This window comes from Phyllostomus discolor, chromosome 2 (genome assembly GCF_004126475.2).
Source record: "Phyllostomus discolor isolate MPI-MPIP mPhyDis1 chromosome 2, mPhyDis1.pri.v3, whole genome shotgun sequence".
NCBI classification, from domain to species: Eukaryota; Metazoa; Chordata; class Mammalia; order Chiroptera; family Phyllostomidae; genus Phyllostomus; species Phyllostomus discolor.
This window is the reverse complement of record NC_040904.2, coordinates 80,495,409-80,520,746: the sequence shown is the minus strand read 5'-3', so window position 1 is coordinate 80,520,746 and position 25,338 is coordinate 80,495,409. Positions and strand designations below refer to the sequence as shown.

The following is a 25,338-nucleotide window of genomic DNA, read 5'->3' as shown; positions in this document are numbered from 1 at the left end:
ATTGTAGGTCCTTGCTTTTCATCACTTTGAATATTTCTTGCTAGTTCTTTCTAGCCTGCAAAGTTTCTTTTGAGAATTCAGCTGACAGTCTTATGGGAAACCCCCTGTAGGTAACTAACTGCTTTTCTCTTGCTGCTTTTAAGTTTCTCTCTTTATCTTTAACCTTTGGCATTTTAATTATGCTGTGTCTTGGTATAGTCCTCTTTGGATCCAACTTCTTCCTTTTAAAAAAAGATTTTATTTATTTATTTTTGGAGAGAGAGGAAGGGAGGGTGAAAAAGAGGGAGAGAAACATCAATGTGCAGTTGCCTCTTGTGCACCCCCAAATGGGGACCTGGCCCACAACCCAGGCATGTGCCCTGACTAGAAATCATACTGAGGACACTTTGGTACACAGGTTTAGTTCTTTTCTGCAGGTTTGTTCTGTTCTTCCATTTGGGCCATATTTCTTTATGTCCTCAATTTGACAGCCTTTTTGTGTTTGTTTCTGTGTATTAGGTAGAGTTGCTTTGACTCCCTGTATTAGTATTGTGGCCTATTGTAGAAAAGTGAACCTGTAAATTGTGTTGGGTGGAGACTTAGGTGATTGCAAGGGTGGGGCAACCCATTTTACCACTTCGTGGCTCTGTGTGGGAGACGGCTGGGAGTGAGGACAATGCTGCTGTCTGTCCTCCGGAGACTTGCCCAAGAGGAAGCTGTCTCTTGGCACTCACCCTGTTGCCAGTCACTTCACTTTCTCCCCATCTGTGACTTGTGCCCCTCCAGCTCTTGCTGTGGTGCTGAGCCCCAGAGGGGTGCGTCTGTGTAAGTCCTGAGAGCTTTGTAGGCCCTTTAAGAGGAGTCTCCTGAGAATCCTGCAGTGTCTTCTGCCTTCCCAACCCCTACTAATTTTTACAGCCAAAATTTGTGGGGACTTATCTTCTGAGCACTAGAACCCTGGGCTGGGTGGTCTGATCTGGGGCTGGGATCCCTTCTGATTTTTATCCACCACACGTGAATGTGGGATGGCCTGTTTTACCACCTCTCTGCACCACTGTGCTTCTCTGCCTCCTCGTCCCAGTCCAGCTCTTGGTGCCCTTCTGCACCTCTCTGCATCTCTGCCCTCTGACCCATTTGGATAGATATAGCTTCTTTAAATCCTTGGTTGTTGGACTTCCATACAGCTCAATTATCTGATGAATATGGGTGATATTTGTTTTGTAGTCTAGTTGTAATTTTTGCTGTAGTTGTACAAGGAGGTGAAGTGCATTTACTTATGCCTCTATCTATCCCCTTTTAATGGCCAAGTAGTATTCCATTGTGTAAATGTATCACAGCTTTAAAAAAAAAAAGATTTTATTTATTTATTTTTAGAAAGATGGGAAAGGAGGGAGATAGAGAGGAACATCAATATATGAGAAAAAACATCAATCAGTTGTCTCTTTTACATCCCCAGTTGAAGACCTGGCCTACAACACAGGCATATGCCCTGACCTGGAATTGAACCCGTGGCCTTTTGGTTTGCAGGATGATGCCAACCCACTGAGCCACACCAGTCAGAGCTACCACATTTTTTTTTTTGTACACTCATTTACTGATGGGCACTTGGGCTGTTTCCAGATCTTGGCTATGGTAAATAATGTTGCTATGAACATAGGGGTGTATATATACTTTAAAATTAGAGTTTCAGGTTTCTTCAGATATATTCCCAGAAGTGATTGCTGGGTCAGAAGGCAGTTTCATTTTTAATTTTTTGAGGAAACTCCATACTGTTTTCCACAGTGGCCATACCAGTCCACATTCCCCACAGTAGTGCATCAGGGTCCCCTTTTCTCCACATCCTCACCAGCACTTGTTTGTTGATTTATTGATGACAGCCATTCTGGCAGGTGTGAGGTGATATCTCATTGTTGTGTTAATTTGCATCTCTCTGATGATCAATGACATTGACCATTTTTTCATATGTCTATGGGCCATCTGTATGTCCTCTTTGGAGAAGTGTCTATTCAGGTCATTTGTGTGGGTTTGTTTTTTTCCCCTTATAAAAAGTGACCAGCACATCCCATGGCAAGGAAGTGAGTAAGATGTCCTTACCTTTCTCCATGGTGTGTGAAATTCTATAGCTTCTAAAATATATATATATCATTTTTAAAATTCCCTTTAATAGATGAGAAAATTGATTTTTAGAAAAGTAGTATTAACTTCCTAAGGAAATTGGTGTTCAGAGAGGTAAATTTTGCTATCTATCTCATAAGTGAGTAATTTGAAAATTTATCTGTTTTTAGTGTTCCTTTCATTAAATGTTCCTGCTGCCTCTGAAAGGTAGCATACTTCCTTTGAGAATTCTACAGTTTAGTATCATGGTACATAACTACAGCTGTGCAACTGAATCACCTGGGAGCTATTAAAAATATATGCCCGCTCTTTTCCCACCCCTGGAGATTCTTTTACAGTAGGTGTGGAATGGGGCCAGGAATCTGTGAAAAGCCTTCCGTTTGATCTGACGCTTGGCCCAGGTGGAGAACCACTAGTTTAATGGGAGGAATTTCCCAGCCAAAGGTAAGGACCCTTATACTTATGCTGGTATCCTTTATTTCCAATGTTCAGAGCTGGACCAGACAATCACAGCTGGAGGAAGGCTCTTCATAGGTCATAATTAAACAAACAAGTAAGCAAACCACAGGTGGTGATGGATGTTAATTAACTAGACTCACTGTAGTGATCATTTTGCAATGTATAGGTATACTGAATCATTATATTGTGCTCCTGAAACTAATATGATGTCATATGTCAGTTATATCCCAATTAAAAAAAAACAGCAACAAATAAATTGTATGGTAACCTTGTCTTCCCGAGGATGTTTACAGAGGTTCCCCTTTCATCTCGAGGCCTAATTCCCATGAAAACATTTATTTAACTAAACTGAAAGGTGAACTCTTTCTCACCACATTACAACTGCACTGTTTTTTAGAGCCAAAGTTCCCTCAGTGCTGTGGTTATTTCCTGCAAGTAACTTAGGAGTTTAGGAGGTAACTGCAGTCCCCTTTAATGACCTGAAAATATAATTAGTCCATTTTACGATCCGAGTCAACAACTCGGAGGGTGGGGGGCTAAGTAGACCTAGTTCCTTGTTTAGAGGGGTGGTACATATCTCTTTCTCTAGCTCAAACTCTACCACTAGTTACATTTTCAGTAAAAAGTATATTTAATTTATCATAAATTTAATAAAAGAAAAAATATTTCTAAATTTCAGGTAGTAAATAGTTTTTAAAACAATAGTATATTTGTTCCTAAAATATTCTTCTAAAGTTAGACTAGATTAAAATATCAAAATATTGGAATTATTAAATACTCCCCCCAAATTTAAAAGACATCCTTCAGTTCCAGGCAACATGGTTGTGTAGGTAAATGCAGTACTCGCTTTCTCCCACAACCACATCAAAATTACAAATAAGCTACAGAACAAACACCATTCAGAACTACCTGAAATCGAGCTGAATGGAAGTCCTACCACTAGGAAATTAAAGAGAAGCCACGTGGAGACTGGTAGGAAGGGTAGAGTTTCAGAATGGGGCTGGTCTCACATTCACATGTGGTGAATAATAATTGGAAGGGGTATCTTAGTTGCAGAGGTTCCCCCTGAGGAGCAAGGGAGCCCAGCCCCACACCAGGCCCCCAACCCAGTGTTCCAGTGCTAGGAAGAGAAGGCCCCATAACTTTTGGCTGTGAAAACCAGCAGGGATTGAGGCCGAAGGGAAGGAAGGGCTGCTTGAGTCCCAGGCAGTTTATCTAAAAGGCCCATGAACAGGCTTATTCTGACTCACTCCCTCTGACCTCCTGCACCTTGAAAAGCAACAGAAACATACAGGGAGGAACTGAATTGTCTGGCATCAGGGCAAGAGCAAGAGGGACAGCTTTCTCCCAGACAGAAGTGCTGGCAGGGGCCATTGTTCCTTTGATGGGTCCTCCCTACACAAAGCTTGCAGGTGGGTGTCATATCTGAGATTCCATCCACCTGACTCACACTGTTTGCCCTGCCCTGGTGATTTCCTGAGGCTCTGCACCACCCAACCTTCAGGCCCATGCAAGCTGTTTCCAGTGGCTTTTCTATTCTACTGGCCTGTCTTGGCTCATGCTTCAGATTTTCCTAAAATTTCTCAAACAAGCAGCATCTGGCCTCAGCATTTCCTGTACCTTTTGCTAAGGTGGCCCCAGGCACAGCACTAGCAACAGCTGGCCTTGGTTAACAGCTTGGCCTCACCTGGGCACCTCCAAGCCTAGCAAAAAAAAAAAAAAAAAAACAAACCCCCAAGCAACTGCAGATTACTATGTAGCTCATGCTGGGTGACTCTGGGTAGAACACAGGTGGTGGCTGATCTTGGCCTTCACCTTCCAGGAGGCCCCAGAGCCAGTGCATCTAGTGGACAACTTCAGACCATGTTGAAGCATCACCACCCAACCACCTCCACAAGAGACACACTCAAGGGGTGGACTGTTGAAGTAAGTCCTGCTCTGTGAGGTGGGTCTCTGTGTAGCTGATTCTCCATGGTGGTTGAAGTTAGTGGTCAGTGGTCTGGTTGGTAGTTGCAGCCAGTCCCTGTAGCTGATCAGCCTGGAGGCAAATCCCTCCCATTGAGGTACCAACAGTTATCAAAGCTTAACTACAAGAGAAAGGTGTACACAGCCCAAAGTGTGTGTCGAGGAATTGTGCACCTTGGTTTCCCAGCTTGGGTGACTGGGGAACCCATGGAACCCTACAGAACTCCTACTATGTTAGACCACTCTGGGAAGCTTGGAAGACATAGAAGCTCTGCCTAATACAGAGAAACAAACATGGGGAGGCTGCTAAAATGAGGAGCCAAAAAAACATGGCCCAAATGAAAGAACAGAACCAAACTGTAGAAAAGAACTAAACAAAATGGAGACTAGCAATTTACTAGGTGCAGAGATCAAAACACTGGTTATAAACATACTCAATGAACTTAGTGAGAACTTCAACAGCATAAAAAGGGACCAGTCAGAAATGAAGGATACACTAACTGAAATAAAGAATAACTTTATTTCAAAAGAATATAAGGAATAAAAAATAGAGTAGATGAAGCTGAGAATCAAATCAATAATTTGGAATATAAGGAAGCAAAAAACACCAAGTCAGAACAGCAAGAAGAAAAAAGAATCCCAAGAAGTAAGGATAGTGTAAGCAGCCTCTAGGACAAATTCAAGAGGTCCAGCATTTACATCATGGGGGCATCAGAAGGGCAAGAGAGACAGCAAGAAATTGGAAGTTTATTTGAAAAAATAATGACAGAAAACTTCCCTAACTTGGTGAAGGAAATAGACATACAAGTCCAAGAAGTGCAGAGAGTCCCAAACAAGGTAAACCCACAGAGCTCCACACACAGACACATAATGAAAATTTGAAAGATTAAAGACAAGGAGAAATTTTAAAAGTAGCAAGAGAAAAGCAGTTAGTTAACTACAAGGGAGCTCCCATAAGACTGTCAACCAACTTCTCAACAGAGACTTTGCAGGTAAGAAGGAGTTAGCAAGAAATATTCAACGTGATGAAAGGCAAGGACCCTACAACCTAGATTACTCTACCCAGTAAATCTACCATTTAGAATTGAAGGACATATAAAGAGCCTCCCCGACAAGAAAAAGCTAAAGGAATTTATCACCACCCAACCAGTATTATATGAAATGTTAGAAGCTCTTGAAGAAGAAGGAGGAGGAGGAAAAGGAGGAAGAGGAGGAAGATAAAAAATATGAACAATGCCCTGGCTGGCTGACTCAGTTGGTTGGAACATTTGTCTTATTCGCCAAAAGGTTGTGGATTCAATTCCCAGTCTGGACACATAACTAAGTTGTGGGTTAGGAAACTGATTGATGTTTCTCTTTCACATTGATGTCTTTCTCTCCCCTTCCACTCTTTCTAAAAGAAAAAAACCATATCCTTTGGTGAAGATTAAAAAATATGAACAATAAAATGTCAATAAGTACCTATCTATCAACAAATGAACCTAAAAATCAAAATAAGTGAACAAACAGAACAGAAACAGACTCATAGACACAGAAAACATTTTGACAGTTGCCAGATAGAAGGAGGTTGGGGAGATAGGTGAAAAGATGAAGGGATTAAGGAGTAATAAGTCATGGGGATGTAAAGTACAGCATAGGAAATAGAGTCAATAATATTTAAATAACTGTGTATGGTATCAGATGAGTGTGAGATTTATCAGGGTGATTGTTAGTAAGTTCCAGAATGTCTAATCACTGGAGTGTACTATCTGAAACTAATATAATAATTTATGTCATCTGTAGTTAAAAAATAATGATTTAAAATGAAAAAAATAAACATATGTCTTACTTGTAGAAAGTGGAATGAATGTTTCTATATGTTCCTTTTAACCTTATAAATCTATGAAACTGTGGTGCAAGGGCTTAGAAAATAGCCTGTGATTAATCTTTAAAATGAGACAACTACAGGATCAGAGGGGTGTTAGGATGATGTAAATACACTACATAAAAGTAGCATGAGATATTGACAAGAGTATGGCCTCTGGTGCGGGTTTTTCTGGGTTCAGAGCCTGAGCCCACAGGCCGCCTCTCTCCTGTCCTCTCAGACACACCTGCAGGCATTTACTAATGACCTGCTTCACAGAAAATTACTTCTCAGTCATTTCTATAAAGGGGATGGTTGTGGGGCTTTAATAACATGTAGTATTTTATAAATGTTGGCTGTTATTATGATTAATATTATCTCTTGTGAACTACAATAGTAAAAGAAAATTTGGGGAAGTATTCCATATCATCAATAATGAAATAATTTTAATTTAGAATAAAATAAACTGTTAAGAAATAAAAATATAAGACATCCCTTAGATCCAAATAGCCTTACATTATTAAATTGTTACTCCTACATTTTAAATATAAGAAAAATAAGATTTTGAATTTCACTTTGATGTGTATAGGTATGGATTCTTATTTCTTAAAAAACATTTTATTGTCTTTTAATGTGTCTTTCAATTTAAAGACTCAACATTTTTTTTAGTTCAGGGAGTTTTTCTCTAATTATTTTATTGTTGCTTTCCTTCTCCCTGCATGCCAGGCATAATTCAGACTGGTGGTTATTGAAAACTTTTAAAGAAAGAGAGGAAATGGCAAAATACAGAGATATATGGTATTAAGAAGCACATTTAGGACAGTTTAGGGGCCCAGTGTTTTTAATAAATAATGAAAATTTAGTAATACTACACACATTAGAGAAGAAGAAAAATCATAAAAAAAATGCTTACACCAAAAATCAGGGCATAGCTGACCCTTGAACATAAATGCCAGGGGGGCTAGGGTACCAAGGGGAAGAAGAGGTGGTGTTGAGGAAGAATGGGAGGCACTGGGTCACAGTCCTGGAGGCACTGGGCCTTTAAGCAGATACTGAGGAGAACTGATGCCCAGTTTCCCAGTCTGTGGCATGACTTATTTCCCTGCTCAGCCCTCAGTCTGTGTGCACTAAGGGTACAAGGACAGGCTGTGGAAGGGCAGGGTGATCTTGGCTTTTTTCTTACTGCTTTTATGACTTCTTGAGCAGTTAGTTTGTGATGGGGGCAGCAGACGGATGAATCAAAATCTCATACTCCTGGGACAAGTTTGGGAACTTCCGTATACACATTTTCCTCATCAGAAAATTGGACCCATCTGTTCCTACTTGTAAGAGAGGATTATTGAAGTAAAGTATGTGATGGGGCTTCGTGAACTGTCGTGTGCTCCATGGAGGTGAGGGATTATGGAACCACGATCATGCTTTAAAGCTCATTCTTCACAGAAAGGTGCAGGAACAACTACTGGTGTCGACCTATTTTCAGGGTTCTTCTCAATTTACCTTCATAGACACTTTATGGGTAGAGGCCATCATTATCCCCATTATACAGATGAGGTAACTGAGGGCTAGAGAGGTTAAGTAACTTGTCCAAGGTCACACACAATGTTTGGTGAAATCAGGATTCAGACACACAATAGTTTCATTCTACTGTCTGAGCTCTTAACAGTTATGCCACTTGTATTATTCCCCTTAGGAGTGAAGCAGTTGTTGTTGGTTGCCACTTTTCAGAGCGTTGGTAAGTAATTGAGCCTAGTGCAGGTCAGCAGAGGTAGAAGTATCACTGTGCACACCAATCTCCTTATCCAGATTCCTCTCTCCATCCTCTGTGAAACGCTTCATCCCCTCTGTGCCTCATCTTCCCTGTCACCCCTGGCCTGCATTATTGCCATGGTGTCTCAAACAATCTGTGGTAATATAGGACCAGTTAGGTTTTGGTTTTCTTTTTTTCCTTCAGTCCAAGGAGACCTACTGTGTTTGTAAATACATACAAACTCCTGGTTGGATATTGCAACAGTATCAAATTACTTTCATAGGTTTTAAAGTTTCTAAACATTTATTGTCAATTTCTACACTTATGTTGTTTGCAGAATGTAAACCTTTTGCTGGCCAGCACTCACCCCAAGACCATGGTTTCACTAGCACTGTCCCAGAGCTCTCCTTGCTTTCATTGTTGCCACAAAGCAACCAGGATAATTTGTGAAAAATATGCATAAGGCCCTGGCTGGTGTGGCTCAGTGGATTGAGTGCCCACTTGAGAATCAAAGGGTCACTGGTTTGATTCCTAGTCAGGGCACGTGCCTGGGTTGCGGGGCCAGGTCCCCAGTGTGGAGCATGGGAGAGGCAACCACACATTGATGTTTCTTAACCTCACTTTCTTCCTCCCTTCCCCTCTCTAAAAAGTAAATAAATAAAATATTTAAAAATATATACATAAATTTCCAACCTCTCCTTACACCCCCACTGCATTTAAAATATCAATGTAGATATTTGCCATGGCCCAGAAGGTTCTAGGTACGTACTTTGGCTCTGCCTATGTTGACTCACCAGCCGCCACATCTCCACCTTGCCCACTCTTCCCCAAATACTAGTGAAATATAGTCAGACTTTGGATAGAAAAGTAGGTTTAAGTAGAGAACACATAATGATTTGGGATGTGAGATAACTTTTTTGTTTTATTTGTTATCTGCTACTCAAGCATGGACAAGTGCTTTCATCAACGTTCTCTAGTAACAAGAAATTTCCTACTAGTTTCAGGATGAGTGAGATGGCCAATGCCAAGTTCCAGAGAAGATTCGTGAGCATTTCTTCTCATGTACTGTAACCCACTGCTTCTCTGATGGGCTCAGCATAAAGGCATTTGTATTCTGTTCACACCTTCTAGTTGCTCCATAAGCTCTCTGTCTCGTCCCCCAGAAAATGAGACTGTTGTGAGTCAAGGGGGTTGAGAGGTCGTTCCAATTTCTCTGGAGACTGCGGAATAAAAGGTTGGATAGTGTGATTGTTGTTACTATTGAAGAGGATTTATTGGTGGGGAGCATGACTATATTTAATGTGTAAGGGGGAAACACATCCAGCACAACAGTTTCCAGGCTGCCTTGGCTGCGGCCCTTGGTGCTTGCCACCCATAGGGCTCCTTGTGTGGAGGCAGCCAAGATTCTTTACCCATGCTTTCCAGTCTTCAACTGGCGCACTACCTTTGCAGTGAATGAGAAGGGTGTAGCTAGATCCTAAATGTTTCATTTAGCCCCAGGGAGTCATGGTTTCTAAGATGCATGCTTTTACAGCGGCAAAAGATGTCAAAGGGTCATGACTGGGGTCAACATCGTTTCAGTTGACCTTTCTATGTTCTCCTTGACTTTTTAATCCATTCCTTAGTCTATTGGTTTCCCATCTCGGAGAATAGGATTTTATTGTCTTTTGTTAATGAATTGTTATGGTAATAGTGACATTCTCAAATTTTAGTGGCACAGAATTTATATTCAGTATATCTGGGGATGTGATGTAGGAATGTGCATTTTTGTTAAGCATGTATGTGATTCTGATGTAGGAGGTTCAAGACACTTACTTTGAAAAATGCAGGTTAAAGTGGTATCTTTTCTGTGTGGTAATAATATTGGTATTGGGTGTAAAGTTGACTGAATTTTTTAAAAGCTCTGTTTGTGCCCAAGATGGAGTAACAGGGCTGCATTTGTCCTTCTGCTTGAAATAGCGAAGCATATCACATAGAACATATGAAGCAATGATTTCTGAAGCACTGGGCTCTAGTCAATAAAGAGCAATATTCTCTAAAAAACTGGAAGTAAAGAGGTGAGCTCTAGGACTACTCCAGTTTACCAAGTGGGGAGTGTTTTCAGGTCGAGACCTGGGGAGGGCAACCCAGGTGGAACTCAGACTGCCTGAGTCGAGGAGATGGTTCCAAGAGCCCAGGAAAACCAGGCTGACTAGAGTTCAAAGAACAGAGTACCGGAAATGAGAAAGCTGCACGGGGAGAGAGGGGCGCACAGATCTGCAGAAAGTCCCCTCAAGTATTCAGCAAAGTACTGGTCAGCACAGACAGGTGAGGAGACTCCTGGGGAGTTGGGGGGTGAGGAGGAGGGGAGGCTGTGGGGTGGGATAGAAGGGAGATGGGGAGGCTCAAGGAAGGAGGCGCCAGGGAGGGAGTGGAGAACAATGCACTCGCAGAGGGCCAGGAGTGTTGCCTGTTCTGTCCAACCAGGTGGAAAACTCACAGTTCATGGGGTATTCCATAGAATAATGAGGCCGGTCTGGTCTTGCCTCAGTCATGGAGAATACTTAGCTCTGTACTGAGCACTGCTCCAGACATGCCTAATAAATCATTAAAAAAAAAAAAACCCTAAAGGATTAAACTGCTTCTGAGTTACTTACTTATCCTAGAACAGAGCTCAAGAATATTTACAGCAATAAAAATATACCGAGTGCCCAATAAGGTAAAATTCACAATATCTGCTGCTTTGGAATAGAATGATGGCTGTGTTTAAAAGGGAAGTGCATTGTCCCTGACTGTCCTGGGGCTGCACGTTCATGCCCACTTTGCACCATTAAAAAGCCAGCTGAGGCCTTCAGTGTGACCCACAGTGTATGATATGCTCGAGTTGGGCAGACCATGGTCTGTGCTGGTACTTACCCTGGCTTCTGAGATAATAGTTCTTCTTCAATGTCTATTATTGTTTTATTTTTATTTATTTTTTTTAAAGAGAGGGGAAGGGAGGCAGAAAGAGAGAGAGAGACATTGATTGGTTGCCTCTGGCATGTCCCCAACTGGGGAACTGGCCTGTGACCCAGGAGTGTGCTCTAACTGGGATTCGAACCAGTGACCTTTCAGTTCACAAGCTGGCACTCAATCCACTGGGCCATACCAGCCACAGTATATCATTCATTTTTAAAAATGCTTTTTCCTAGGTTTGAGGATTCTAACCTCCTCATTGGATTATGGTAGGGAAACTCAGGTGAGAGTAATATTGCCCAAGGGCATCATGTATACTAAGGTTTGGGGCAAGGAGTAGGAGGTAACGGAGCGGGAGGGTGGGGGGAAAATGGGGTTGAGTTTCCGAAGCCAATAGATGAATCAACAGCCTTAGTGTGCAGTAAGGGCCAAACCGAGGAGGCCAAGATCTGCTGACAGGTCTAAGGTGGCAGGCTAAGCCAAGGTCCAGAACCAGAAGCTTTTAAAGCCCAACAGGATATATACAAGGGGTTGGGTCAGCAAAGTTCTGTTAGGACTGTGACCAAGGCTGAGAAATCTGAGCATGATTTCTTAACCAGAGGTTCAAAGTTGGTTAGAGAGGGGTACTCTGGGGTCATGCACAGGCTTAAAGCACTGGGCATCCATAACTGAGCTCCAAGTTTTAAGCCTGGCCTGTCTATTGCCCCTAGGAGGACGGGACAGGTTTTAATCTGGTCACTCAGAAGACTTTACTTTTATTCCCAATGATGAACATACTATGCCTGGAATTTAGAGTTAAATACTTGTCAGTATCCTCATAGTGTTTCTCATGGCTGAAAGGATTCACTTGCCGTCCTCAATAATAACAGTGACAACAATAACAGCAAGACTAAATTGTAGACAGAGTTAAGTGTATCACTTTAATTTCCTTCAGATTAGCATTGATTGGAGGAAGTTCCTTTCCTCCCTGGTGTTTTCCATTGACAGTGTGAGAGAGATCAGTGAGCACGGGGAGAGTTTTCTGGCTCTGTCTGATGAGCTCAGGACTGCCTTCTGTACTCAGCTTATCAGGGGCCATCAGCCGACTTGGAAGATGCAATCAAGACAAAGATTATGGTTTCCGGAGAGAAATGCACAGAACACTTGATATCATCTAATCCTTGTTTAGTTAATTGTGATAAATGTGGCTGTTTTTGCCTTTGGCATTATTTAAAATTATTTATGATTTATGTTGGTGAGAGGGTGGGGTGAGTGGATGAAACTTTCTGTGCCCTTGATAAGTGGTTGCATTCTGATTGGCTCTCAGATGGGAGTTGATTTTCTCCACCAGAGAATCAGCCTGACCACGTGAAACTGCTGGAGGGGGCAGGAGCCTTTTGCTTTGTCTCAATTTCAGCCTCATTTCCATTCCCCCACTTTTGTCCCTGTCCTTTACTGTCACTCCACTTTCTCCCCAAGCCCAAGACTGCCCTCTGTCAGCGGCTTTCCTCAGGGCCTCATCTCCATAGAAACTGCACAGGATTCAGAAGAGGCTCCCATAAGATACCCCCCTCCCCACCCCTTTTCTGTGGGTCTTTTTGTTTTGGGATTGGAAATAGAATTTATATACTACTGTAGCAAATTTTTTTTGAAATTGAAAGAATCCAATTTCCCCACTAATGTCTTGAAAGAAGAAGTTTTTGAAAAGTTAGGAATGGGAAGAGTCAATGGAGGGGATATTTTGATTCTGGGGTATCCTCACACTGGCATGAAGTTAGTTCTTGTGAAAACAAAGGTTGGGGCTGTCACTGAAAACCACCCGATCCTGCCCTTGGACAGCACAGCCCTGCATTTTATGGAGGACGGTGTTGCCTCTCTCTGAGCCCTGTTTAAGCCTCTGAATTTTTCTTTTGGCGCATTATCAGTCACAGATGGCACTGAATCATGAAGCATATTGTCAGATTTGGGGATGGAATATTGTTAATTATACACTTGGTAAGGGCTGAAAAGTAAATTTTCAGGAGAAATTGTAGGCTCAAAGTGTACCATTTCCCCCTCATTGTTTGGTGTATCATCACTTCATTTTTCCATGTTTCAGTTATGTTAAAAGATAAATGAGGCATATTAAAATTTGAAAGAGTTTATCTGAGCAAAAATTGATCTGAGTTTGACAGCATCCAATCTAGCAGATAGAAAGGAGCTCTGAGGAGCTTTTTTAATTTTTGAAAAAAAAAAAAAGATTTTATTCATTTATTTTTAGAGATAGGGGATGGGAGGAAGAAGAGAGGGAGAGAAACATTAATGTGTGGTTGCCTCTCACATGCCCCCTACTGGGGACCTGGCCTGCAATGCAGGCATGTGCCCCAAGTGAGAATCAAACTGGCAACCTTTGGGTTTGCAGGCCAGAATTCAATCCACAGAGCCACACCAGGCAGGGCTGAAGAGCTTTACAAAATGAAAGGCCTTCCTAGGCAGAAGGGGATAGGAAAAGGAAATGATTATACCAGACAAAAAAGGGAGTTGGTTATTACAAAATACGTTCCTTTATGGGATGGAAGGGGTCTATCAGGCAGATTAACCTAGCTAGTACTGATCGGGCAATTCCTGATTGACTGGTTTAAAATTCTATTTCCAAAAGAGACAAAACTGCAATTAAGGCCTGATGTGGTAGCATGGGGCTTAGTATGAGTAACTCCATTTTGGGAATGTTGTCTTGTTTTTTTAACAGTTAACAAATGATTTTTAGAAATATCCTCTCCTCTACTATCCCCAAACCAAAGTTCATCTTTTTGTTTTGTTTTTTTTTTTTCCTGTGGGTATGATTTTGAGAAATAATTCATTAAGGGCACTTCTGAGTCCACACTGAATAAAAAAAGCAGTAAAGGTGAATACGTTTTTTTTTTCCTGTGATGTAAGTTCAGTTGGAGGAATGGTAAGCAAGTTAGCTTGCATTGGCTGAGCATTTCATTAATTTTTAAAAAAGATTTTATTTATTTATTTATTTTTAGAGAGATGGGGAGGGAGGGAGAAAGGTGAGGAGAGAAACATCAATGTGTGAGAGAAACACCCACAGGTTGTCTCTCTCTCGCTTCCAACTGGGGACCTCACCTGTAGCCCAGACACGTGCCCTGACTGAGATTTGAACCAGTGACCTGTTGGTTTGAGGTATGATGCCCAATCCACTGAGCCTTGCTGGTCAGGGTCAGGACATTTTATTCTTATGGAAAAGACCATTTTACTAGTGATTGGAGAAAGCAGTTGTTTATGTGGCACTGTTTGAGGAAAGATTTCGTGATTTAAATGAGATTCTCCACTGGTTATCATTAACCACATTCCTAAAATTAATTTGTTAGAGGACAACTGTCCTCTACTGTTTGGTTCATAAGATAAGTGGATTTTGATTGGGCGTAGCAGTGGGTGGAAAGGGTAGAACCTGCTGAGGCCCTCAGTGAATACATTCCCTGAGGCTCTGAACAGGAAAAAGGGAAAAGGCCAATTAAGAAGAAGAAAGGGAGGCCCTGGCCAGGTTGCTCAGTGGGTTGGAGCATTGTCCCCATACCACCAAGGTTGCAGGTTTGATCTCTGGTCAGGGCAGATAAAAGAAGCAACCAGTAAATACATAAATAAGTGGAAAAACAAATCAATGTTTCTTTCTCTCTCTGCTTTTCTCTTTCTCTCTAAAATCAATTTAAAAAAGAAGAAGAAGAAAGGGAAAAAAAGTGACTGAGCCATTCTTCTCAAAAATTTTTGTTGGAAATTTAGTTGAAGAGTATCTTACTCCCCTTGGCCATAGGGGGTGGGTCTTATATTTTTTGTAACTAATTCTTAAATAATCCAACTATTACTAAGATGATGACCAAAGAAGTCTCTTCCAATGTAATAGGGTAGAGAAATTTCTTCTCTACCCAAAAAACACAGAAAAATTTTTACCACCAAGCATTCTACTCCTGCAAGATTGATCTTTCCAGATTAATTCAGTTTGTTAAATTATTTTTTGCCCAATCTTCAATTATAGGAGCAGAGCACTTTTGGATCTTCTAGGGGAACAGGCATGTTTGTGGAAGTCCAGTTCAGGATTATATCCGATGAGAGAAATTACTTATTTCCTCTACAAGTGATACCAGCATGCAGTGACCCTGCATAGATAGGGTCATCGAGCTTTTCAGGGCACTCTACCCAGGATGGATAAGAGAATGTAATTTCGCCATAGTTTCCCTCCAGTTCTCTTTCAAATACCCAGGGGACAAATTCCCTGTCTGCAGGGCCAGCTCATGGCTGTGCAACCTGCACAGTTGTACAGAGCCTGTATTTAGAAGGGCCTCATGCTCAGTTTAATGCTCTGATGTCACTGATTTGAACTTCTCAATAATTTGTAAACAAGGTATAAAAACCACATTTTTATTTTGTTCTGGGCTCTACAATCATGTAGCTAGCTAGTTCTGCCTCTACTCTTTCTAGGTCATTCAAGTTTTAACAAGAGTGAGAAAATAATATCAAGGTTCTTTTTCACCACTTTCCTCTAAGTTTATGTATCCAGGTGAGCATCTAATGAAACTGCTGCCCATTCTTTTGTCTTCATTGATTTGATGTTTCAACTCTTTTTTAAAAATGTTTCAACTCTTTAAAATGTTTTATTTTTTATTTTTTTTAGAGGGGGGAGGGGAGGGAGAAAGAGAGGGTGAGAAACATGGATGTGAGAGAGAAACATTGACTGGCTACCTTCTGCATGTGTCCCCTGGGACTGAACCTGCAACCCAGGCATGTCTTTTTTAAAAAATATTGTATTTCATTGATCAGACTATTACAGTTGTCCTGATTTTTCCCCCTTTGCCCTCCTCCACCCAGTATTCTTCACCCTTTTAGGCAATCCCCACACCATTGTTCCTGTCCAGGGGTCATTCGTATAAATTCTTTGGCTATTCCACTTCCTGTACTGTACTTTACATCCCCATGGCCACTCTGTAACTACCTATTTGTACTTCTTAATCCCCTCACCTCATCACCCATTCCCCCACACCACCTGTCCCATCAGGCGACCATCAAAATGATCTCTGTATCCCTGATTCTTTCTCTATTATTCTTGTTTGCTTAGTTTGTTATTTCAGATTCAATTGATTATAGATTTGTATTTTTTGCTATTTTATTGTTCATAGTTTTGATCTTTTTCTTAAATGAGTTCTTTTAATATTTCATATAATAATGGTTTGGTGATGATGAACTCCCTCAGTTTTTTCTTGTCTGGGAAGCTCTTTATCTCTCCTTTGATTCTAAATAATAGTTTTGCTGAGTAGATATCAGTCTTGGCTGTAGGTCCCTACTTTTCATGACTTTGGATATTTCTTGCCAGTCCCTTCTAGCATGCAAAGTTTCTTTTTTTAAAAAAATGTATTTTATTGATTATGCTATTACAGTTGTCCCATTTTTTATCCCCTTTATTCCCCTTCACCCTCCACCCACCCTCCCATCAGCATTTCCCCCCTTAGTTCATGTCCAAGTGTCATACACATAAGTTCTTTGGCATCTCCATGTCCCATACTATTCTTAACTTCCCCCTGTCTATTTTCTACCTACCATGTGTGCTTCTTATTCCTTGTACCTTTTCTCCCATTCTTCCCTCTCCCCATCCCCTCTGATAACCCTCCAGGTGATCTCTAGTTCTGTGATTCTGTTCCTGTTCTAGTTGTTTGTTTTGTTTGTATTTGTTTTTGTACTTTTTTTTAGCTTCAGTTGTTGATAGTTGTGAGTTTGTTGTCATTTTCCTGTTCATGTTTTTGATCATCTTCTTTTTCTTAGATGAGTCCCTTTAATGTTTCATATAATAAGGGCTTGGTAATGATTAACTCCTATAACTTGACCTTATCTGGGGAGTACTTTATCTACCCTTCCATTCTAAATGATAGCTTTGCTGGATAGAGTAATCTTGGATGTAGGTCCTTGCCTTTCATGTCTTCAAATACTTTTTCCAGCTCCTTTTTGCCTGCGTGGTTTCTTTTGAGAAATCAGCTGACAGTCTTACGGGAACTCCTTTGTAGGTAACTGTCTCCTTTTCTCTTGCTGCTTTTAAGATTCTCTCCTCTTTTATCTTGGGTAATGTAATTATGATGTGCCTTGGTGTGTGCTTCTTTGGGTCCAACTTCTTTAGACTCTTTGAGCTTTCTGCACTTCCTGGAAGTTTATTTCCCTTTCCAGATTGGGGAAGTTCTCCTTCATTATGTTTTCAAATAAGTTTTCAATTTCTTGTTCTTCCTCTTCTCCTTCTGGCACCCCTATTATTTGAATGTTGGAGTGCTTAAAGTTGTCCCATAGGTTCCTAAGCCTCCCTTCATTTTTTTGAACTCTTGTTTCTTCATTCTCTTCTGACTGAATGTTTACTTCTTGCTGCTGGTCCAAACTGTTGATCTGAGTCCAGGTTTTCTTCCTGTCACTGTTGGTTCCCTGTACATTTTCCTTTATTTCACTTTGATAGCCTTTCTCTATTTTGGGACCATACCCAACAATTTCTATGTGCATCCCAATTACCAGTGTTTTGAACTCTTCATCTGATATGTTGGATATCTCTTCATTGCTTGGTTCTATTTTTGAAGATTTAATCTGTTCTTTCATTAGGGCCATATTTTTTTGTCTTGGTGCACTTGTTATGTAGTAAGTGGTGGAGCCTTAGGTATTCACCAGGGTGGGGCACCCACTTTGCTTTGTTGGGTGCGGTACGTGCGGTGGGGTCTGAGAGGAAATAATGCCACTTGCTTACCTCTTGGCTGTCTTTCAGTCACTTCCTCAGCTACCCATAAGCAATTTGGGCCCTGCTGGTGCTGATTCTCAGGTGGGTAGGTTTGTACATTCTAGGACCCTGTGGGTCTCTCCAACTAACTCTCCTGTGGGGCTGGGAGTTTCTCCCACCACTGCTATCCCCACAGGTTTTTATAGTCAGAAGTTTTGAGGCTTTATCTCCCCTCGCTGGAACTCTGGGTTGCTCAGTCTGTCTCACTTCCCAGTTGTTCCTCCTGGTTTATCTGCATGCAAATGTGGGACCACCTGGTCTGCCATAGAACACCTTGCACACCCAGTCCTGCAGCTACACCTTGCCACCAGTCCTCTCTGCCCTGTGACCATCTCTGCCCCTCCTACCAGTCCAAGTGATTGCTTCATCTTTAACTCCTTGGTTGTCAGACTTCCATGTAGTTTGATTTTCTGGCAGTTATGGCTATTTTTGTTTTTAAATTTGTTGTTCTCCTTCTTTTGGTTGTGTGGGGAGACAGGTGTATCTTCCCGAGCCTCATTCTTGGCCAGAAGTTATTGCACAATTTCTTTAGAGAAATTAGCTGACAATCTTATGGGAACTCCCCTGTAGGTAACTAACTTCTTTTCTCTTGCGGTTTTTAAGATTATCTCTTTATCTTTAACTTTTGGCATTTTAATCATGATGTGTCTTGGAGTGGGCCTCTTTGTATCCATCTTGTTTGGGACTCTGTGCTTTCTGGACTTGCATGCCTGTTTCCTTCACCAAATTAGGAAAGTTTTCTTTCATTATTTTTTCAGATAGAGTTCCAATTTCTTGCTCTTTCTCTTCTCCTTCTGGAACCCCCATAATGTGAATGTTGGACCTCTTGAAGTCCCAGAGGCTGCTTATTCCATCCTGATTTATTTTATTTTTTTTTCTTGTTGTTCTGATTGGTTGTTCTTTGTTTCCTTATGAGCCAAATCGTTGATTTGATTATTGGTTTCATCCTCTCTTCTGTTGTTTCCCTATAAATTGTTCTTTATTTCAATTTGTGAACCCTTCAATTCTGACTGGATCTTTTTTATGCTGTTGAAGTCCTCACTAACTTCCTTGAGAATCATTATAACCAGTGATTTGACCTCTGCATCTGACAGATTGCTTATCTCCATTTTGCTTAGCTCTTTTTCTGGACTTTTGATCTATTCATTCATTTGTGCTGTGTTTCTTTGTATCCTCATTTTGGCAGCCTCCCTGTGTTTGTTTCTATATATAGGGTAGAGCTGCTTTGACTCTGTGTCTTGGTAGTGTGGCCTAATGTAGTAGGTATCCTGTATGGTCCAGTGGCACAGCCTCCTCCATCACTCAAGATGGGTACTTGAGGTGCACGCTTCATGTGGGCTGAGTACATCATCCTCTTGTAGTTGAATGTTGTTGCTGTTGGCAGATCAATGGGAGGGATTTACCCAGGCCAGTCAACTGTAAGGACTGCCTGTGACTACTTAAACCCACCTCCTCTGTACATGAAGCATCAGCTGTGCAGGTGCAGGGTGGTGGTTCTCCAACATGGTCTGTAGCTCTTCACTGGGTGTGTTGGCCCTAGGGTTTCCCAGGTGGTATAGGCCAAGGTCACTCCCATCTGTTTTTCCTGCGGCCACCCTGCCTGAGCTATAGAGCAATATGAGATGGCTGCTACTTGTGCTGAGCTTGAAGATTCCAAGGCAAAACCAAGCTGTGAATCTAGGCTGGCTGATGCTATTGCTAGGGAAGGGGCTCATTGAGGCCAGCTGTTGCCTGTTTGAGAGGATTTAAGAAATTTTACTGTATAAGCCAAGACCAGCCATTCATATGGAAGAGCATCTTGGATGGGGCAGAGTCTCTGGGGATCTCCTAGGTGGGTCAAAGAATGTTAGCCAGGTTGATGGAGTCTCAGATATGACACCAGCTTGCCAGTTCTGTGGTGGGATGATTTAGAAAAGGGACAAAGACCTCTGCTCACCTTGATGCTAGATACTTTAGTTTCTCCTTATATGTGACTGGTGCCTTTCAAGCTGTTACCCCAGTGCTGGAGCTCAGAGGGAGTGTGTCTGAGTAGGTGAGTCTGTGTGTGGGTTCTTTAAGAGGAACTGATTGGGGTTCCAGCAGTTTCTTCTGCTGACTCATACCCTGCTGGCTTTTGAAAGCCAGAAGTTGTAGACTTCTTGGCACTGGACCCCTGGGCTAGGGGGCCTGAAGTAGAGCTTGGACTCCTTGCTCCTGAGATACCCTTCCTGAATTTTTTTCCACCACACGTGTGTGAGGGACCAGCCTGTTCTGTGTCTGTGCTCCTGCTACCTGTCTGAATAGGTCTGGTTTCTATAATTCCATAGTAGTCAGACTTCCATTCAACTTAATTTCTGACAGTTCTAATTAATAGTTCTATATTTTAGTTGTAATTTTGATGTGGTTGTGCAAACAGGTGAACCATGTCTGTCTATGCTGCCATCTTGACTGGAAGTCCCAGGCATGTCTTTTGACCAGGAATAGAACCAGTGACCTTTTGGTTCCTAGGATGATGCCCAAACAAGTGAGTCACAACAGCTAGGGCTCAACTCTTTTATGTTTTATTTGATTTTTTAAAAAGGGGTTTTGTTTTTCTTTTAAGATTTTATTTATTTATTTTTAGAGAGAGGAAAAGGGAAGGAGAAAGAGAGGAAGAGAAACATCAATATTTGGTTGCCTCTAGCATGCCCCCTACTGGGGACCTGGCCTGCAACCCGGGCATGTGCCTTGGCTGGGAATCAAACTAGCAACACTTTGGTTTACAGCCCTGCACTCAATCCACTGAGCTCCACCAGCCAGGGCCCAACTCTTTTAATAGGAGGTTGTCAGAGGTCTCTTGTCTTCTCCTAGAACAATTTTCACACTGATTTAGAGCCTATAATTAAAATGGTAATTCAGGTCTTGCCACCATGTGCTACCTCTTTCCTTTGAAATAAACATTTTTTAAGCCTTTTTGGTTTACTTTGTTTTATGGCACCTAGATTCCAATTCATAGGTGCACACCCCACACACTCCAGTAGGTCTTATTTTTTAAGCAAGAACTATGAAATATTCTTATTGGTTTGTGGGTCCAAATGCTGAAAGCAGCAATAATGATTTAGAAGATTGAGAATATTTCCCTCTGAGTTTTCTTAGTCTTGATAGATGCAGCTTAGCTAAGGGGTGCATATTGGAGTATTTATCCACTTTCCTTGGGTGGAAGGAAGTGGGTGTAATCTAGTTGGTTGGTAGGTTGACTGCCGCAACAGAAGCAAAGTCATTGGCGGGTCCGTTCCCTGTGGGAGCCTTCTGATTTTACTGCCCTTACACACTAGACACCTAAGTTAATTGGTAGAAGAATTTCTACAAATTACTAATCAGGAAGTCGATCTGGTGAAAGAGGGAGTAAATGAGTGTGACTACTTTGTAGATATTTAAAAAACCTGCTGACTGTGACTCAGTAGTCCCTCCTTGATTGCAAAGGACAGTATCTTCTGAGCATCCGAAGGTTGACAGTCAGACTTGTGTGTCTTATGACATTAATTGCAGGGTGTTAATGGGCCAGGTTTCTGTAAATTGGGTGGAGTTGGAGGCCACTGGCAGGAAGAAACATGTGAGTGGGAGGAAGAAAAGAAATTTCTCTGGGGCTGTTGCAAGGCTGATGCTGGTGCAATATGCTTGTCTTTCTTGAGCATTAAGCCACATCTGCCAGGATTGTCAGCCACTGAGCAGCATGTCTTTGATACTCATGACCTTTGAGAGATTTATGTGAAGGTAAAATTGCGGTAAGTTTAATATTGGTTTTCCTACTGTTTGTTTTTGGTGAGCACATGAGCGTGTGTACATAAGTAAAACCAACTGGAAGGTGTTGGGTTTCAGCCTTTCTTTTTATACTGTTGGATACTTTTTATTATTAACTAAGAAACAAAAGCTCAGTTTTAGTTTCTTTTTTTTTTTCTTCTTGTCCTTTCTGCCCCAGTTCTAGGTTCTGGATCTACTGAGACCAAGAATGATGAATGAGTAGGCAGGGGGAATTGGCCTGAAACATTCAAAGGTTAGTTCATCATTTGAGATAGAAAGAGCAAGAATTTTTTTTAGTCATATAGATCTAGTTTGAATCCTGACTTTGTGTATTTGTGCTTGTGCAAGCAACTTAATCTCTCTGAACTTCAGTTTTATTTAACATTTTTTTTTAAGTTTGTGAAATGGGGGTAATAATATCTGCTTCCCAGGGTGGGAAGGATTTAGTGAGGGGAAGTTAGCAAAGAGCCTAGTCCAGTGTCTATCAGATGAGAGACTTGGGAAAAGTTGGTTACCATTAGTTGGTCGACTCTTCCTCTAGCCCCCTTCCCTACCATGGGAGTCATGTCCTGCTGTTCTCGACTCCTATAATCGTGAGTGTTTCCCCAGCCTGCTTATTTGATTGAGGCACAGCTAAGACTTGCCTAATTCTATTGATTCTGTGTGCATTTCATTTTAGGAACTAGCATTGCAGTTAAATGGGCAGAGAAAATGTGGGAAGTTATGTGTCTTGAATGATGAATTCTACTTCACTGGATTTGTGACATTTTCCTCCTCTGGGACCTTCAGGAATCTGGCAGTTGAAGCATATGTTTTACTGTTCACTCTCTCCATCCATCTATCCATTCATCCATCCCTCCACCCAACACTTATGTATGGAAATATTTACTATATTCTAGGCACAGTTTTAAAAACCAGAGATTAAGCAGTAAAGAAAAATAGGGGAAAAAAGTGCACTCATGGAACATTCATTCTAATGTGGGGAGATACAATAAACAAAATAAGTCAGTAAGTTATGCAGTGTATTAGAAGGGGATGTGTTGTGGGGAAAATAAAGCAGGAAAGGGGTAAAGGGTGTTGAGGCAGTTTGTGGTTTTAAATAGGGTGATTAGGGAAGGCCTCATTGAAAAAATATGTAACCAAAGGCTTAGAGGAGGTAAAGGGAAGTGAATTTGAAGCAAGTACAAAGGCCCGAAGGTGGATGGGAGCCTGGTATGTTCAAGGAAAAGCAGGGAGGTTGGGGTGGCTGGTAGTGAGTGTTTGAGTGGAGAGGATGAGGAAGAAATGCTGGACATGTGCCGGGGGCCACATCAGGTAGCTCCCTTCTGAGGACTTGGGTCTGACTTACATCTCAGTGGGATAACACTAACTCCTGTATTGAGAATAGTCTGAAAGGGGCAAAGGCAGAAGCAGGGAGTCCAGTTAGGAGGCCACTGTAATATCTTGGCTTGTACTAAAGTGGTGGGGCTGAGGGAGATAGGTCAGTGAGAAGGAGTCAGACCCTGGGTATATTTTGGAGGTAGAGCCAATAGGATTTTCTGATGGATTGGACGTGGGAAGTGAGTCAGAAAGAGGAGTAAAGGATGACTCTCAGATTTTTTATGTGAATACCAGGGAGGATGTTGTCCTCATATGGGGAAAACTGCAGGTAGAGCAGATCTGGTGTAGGATACCAGGAGTTCTATTTTGGAGTTTTGATTTTGTGATGTGCATTAGACATCCAAGTGGAGATGCTAAGTAGGCAGTCAGATATAGGAGTCTCGAGTTCAAGGAAAAAGTCTGGGCTATAGATTAAATTTTGGGAGTAGTGGGCATGTGGTATAATAACATGTAATGCCATGAAAGAAGATAAGATCCCTCAGTGCTAAGGGTAGATAGACAAGAAGAGTTCCAAAAACTGAGCTCTAGGACATTCCAATTTTAAGAAACTGAGAGGTTGAAGTAATCAGAAAGAAGGAGGGACTGGAGAAAAGGAAATGCAAAGATGGAATATTTTCCAGGGAGGAGGCAGTGGTCAGCTCTGTGAAATTCTGCTAGTGGCCCCAGTAAGAGAGGATGGAACTGGCCATTGAATTTAGCAATGTGGGGGCCTTTGGTTACTTTGGCAAGAGAACTGACTCACGGAGAACTAGTAAAGAAAGGAAAGAATGAGGTGGGAAAGGGGAAGTTAGAGACCATGAAACTGCTGTCATCTTTCCCCACTCCTAATCCGGAAGATCCTAGCCCCTCAACTTCCCATTTTTGTCATTTATCTCTGTCATGTTGCCAACTCTATTAATGTTTTAAGCAACTTTAAATTCTTTCAAAATGAGCTGGCATGCAAACAGGATGGGGTGGTCCCCCAGATAGGTTCATCTCCAGCCTCTGTTTGGGTACAGAGCCCCTTATAACTTCCCTTCCCATCTGGTGATGGAAATGTGGCCTCCTGCCTGATCCCAGAAGGGGTACTCCCCAGCACAGCTGTGTACATTGCCTTAACATGGGAGACACAGGCCCTTCCATTCCAGGAGGATGCACTCGGGGCATAATCTTTGGGGGAAAGTTGAAGTTTGTTCTTGTCTCCTACTGGTGAAGCCCCAGGAGTAACTGTGTTTGAGCACATGTCTTGTTACAGAGGAGGCCAAATAGAGCTCTTGAAATTGGGGTAAACTAGAGGGATTTCAGAAGAGAGCAGCAGAATGAACAACATGATGGTGAAATGAGAAAAAAATTGGCACCTCAGAAAGCTGTAGCTGTCATCCTTTAGGGCTATGAGGATCCTTGCAGTCCAGCAGAGGATGACCTACATCTTACGCGACTGTGGAATTTGCCAGGTATTTCAGGGAGGCATTTTCCTGGGTTAGAGCCAGACGATGTCCCCGCTGGCTTGGACATGGCTGGCTTCTACTGAGGTGCTGACAGAGCTCCCCTGCAGCGTGTACTGGACACAGATTCCAGACAGTGCCTCTGTTATTGCCAAGAAGTGACTGCTGCCTGCTCACCGCCTTCCTGTTGATTCACTGGGGCCTCACCATTTTGGGCTCATGAAAACAAGACTTGTTTGGGAGCACAGAATATGATTTTTGGGTTTTCCTTTTGGGCAGTGTTAAGATGCTAGTTGATGGTTTTCTGGGCTGTGCAGAGGCTTTGTAGTTTGATGTAGCCCCACTTGTTTTTTATTTTGTTGCCTGCGCATTTGGTGTCAATAAAAAATAATCATTGCCAAGATATTAAGGAGCTTACTGTCTATCCTTTCTTGTAGGAGTTACATAGTCTCAGGTTTTATGTTCACATCTTTAATTCATTTGGGGTTATTTTTGTGTGTGGTGTAAGGTGCTGGTTCAGTTACATTTTCTTGCATGCATCTGTCCAATTTTACAATAACCGTTTATTAAACAGACTGTCTTTAACCCCATTCCTTGGCCATATACAGGGCCCAGCACAAATAATGTCCCCTTTTTATTACAAAGTCATAAACAGTAATTCTGTAACCTAACAATATCACACTTGAGCACACCATATGACATTTTAGGTGAAATGTTAAAATTGCTGCCCACCTCGTGCAAGACATTCATGTACCCTACCAACCACATTCAAGCAAGTGTTACTTCTGCCAGACCGTGTATTAATTGACCACATAGGCCTGGGTTTATTTCTGGGCTCTCTGTTTTGCTTCATTGATCTATATGACGATTTTTATGCCAACACACTACTATTTTGATCCTTACAGGCTTGAAATACAGTTTGAAATTGGAGAGTGTGGTGCCTCCAGTTTTGCTCTTCTTTCTTAAGACTTCTTTG

General features: G+C 41.8%; 1 protein-coding gene across 6 annotated transcripts in view; it reads left to right on the top strand.

Annotated features, from left to right (window-relative positions):
* Positions 1-25,338, top strand: part of TMEM45A (transmembrane protein 45A) — an 86,940-nt gene that overhangs the window by 9,581 nt on the left and 52,021 nt on the right. The window contains exons 1-2 of one of the 6 annotated variants that reach the window (XM_036018000.1): positions 21,389-21,542; positions 24,173-24,371. The exons of 2 other annotated variants lie outside the window; for them this stretch is intronic. The gene's annotated coding sequence lies outside the window, so the exon portion shown is untranslated. Of the gene's footprint in view, positions 1-2,314; positions 2,539-21,388; positions 21,543-24,172; positions 24,372-25,338 lie in introns of those variants that run through there. 3 more of the 6 variants (XM_028504921.2, XM_036018003.1, XM_036018002.1) reach the window with 3 other exon arrangements.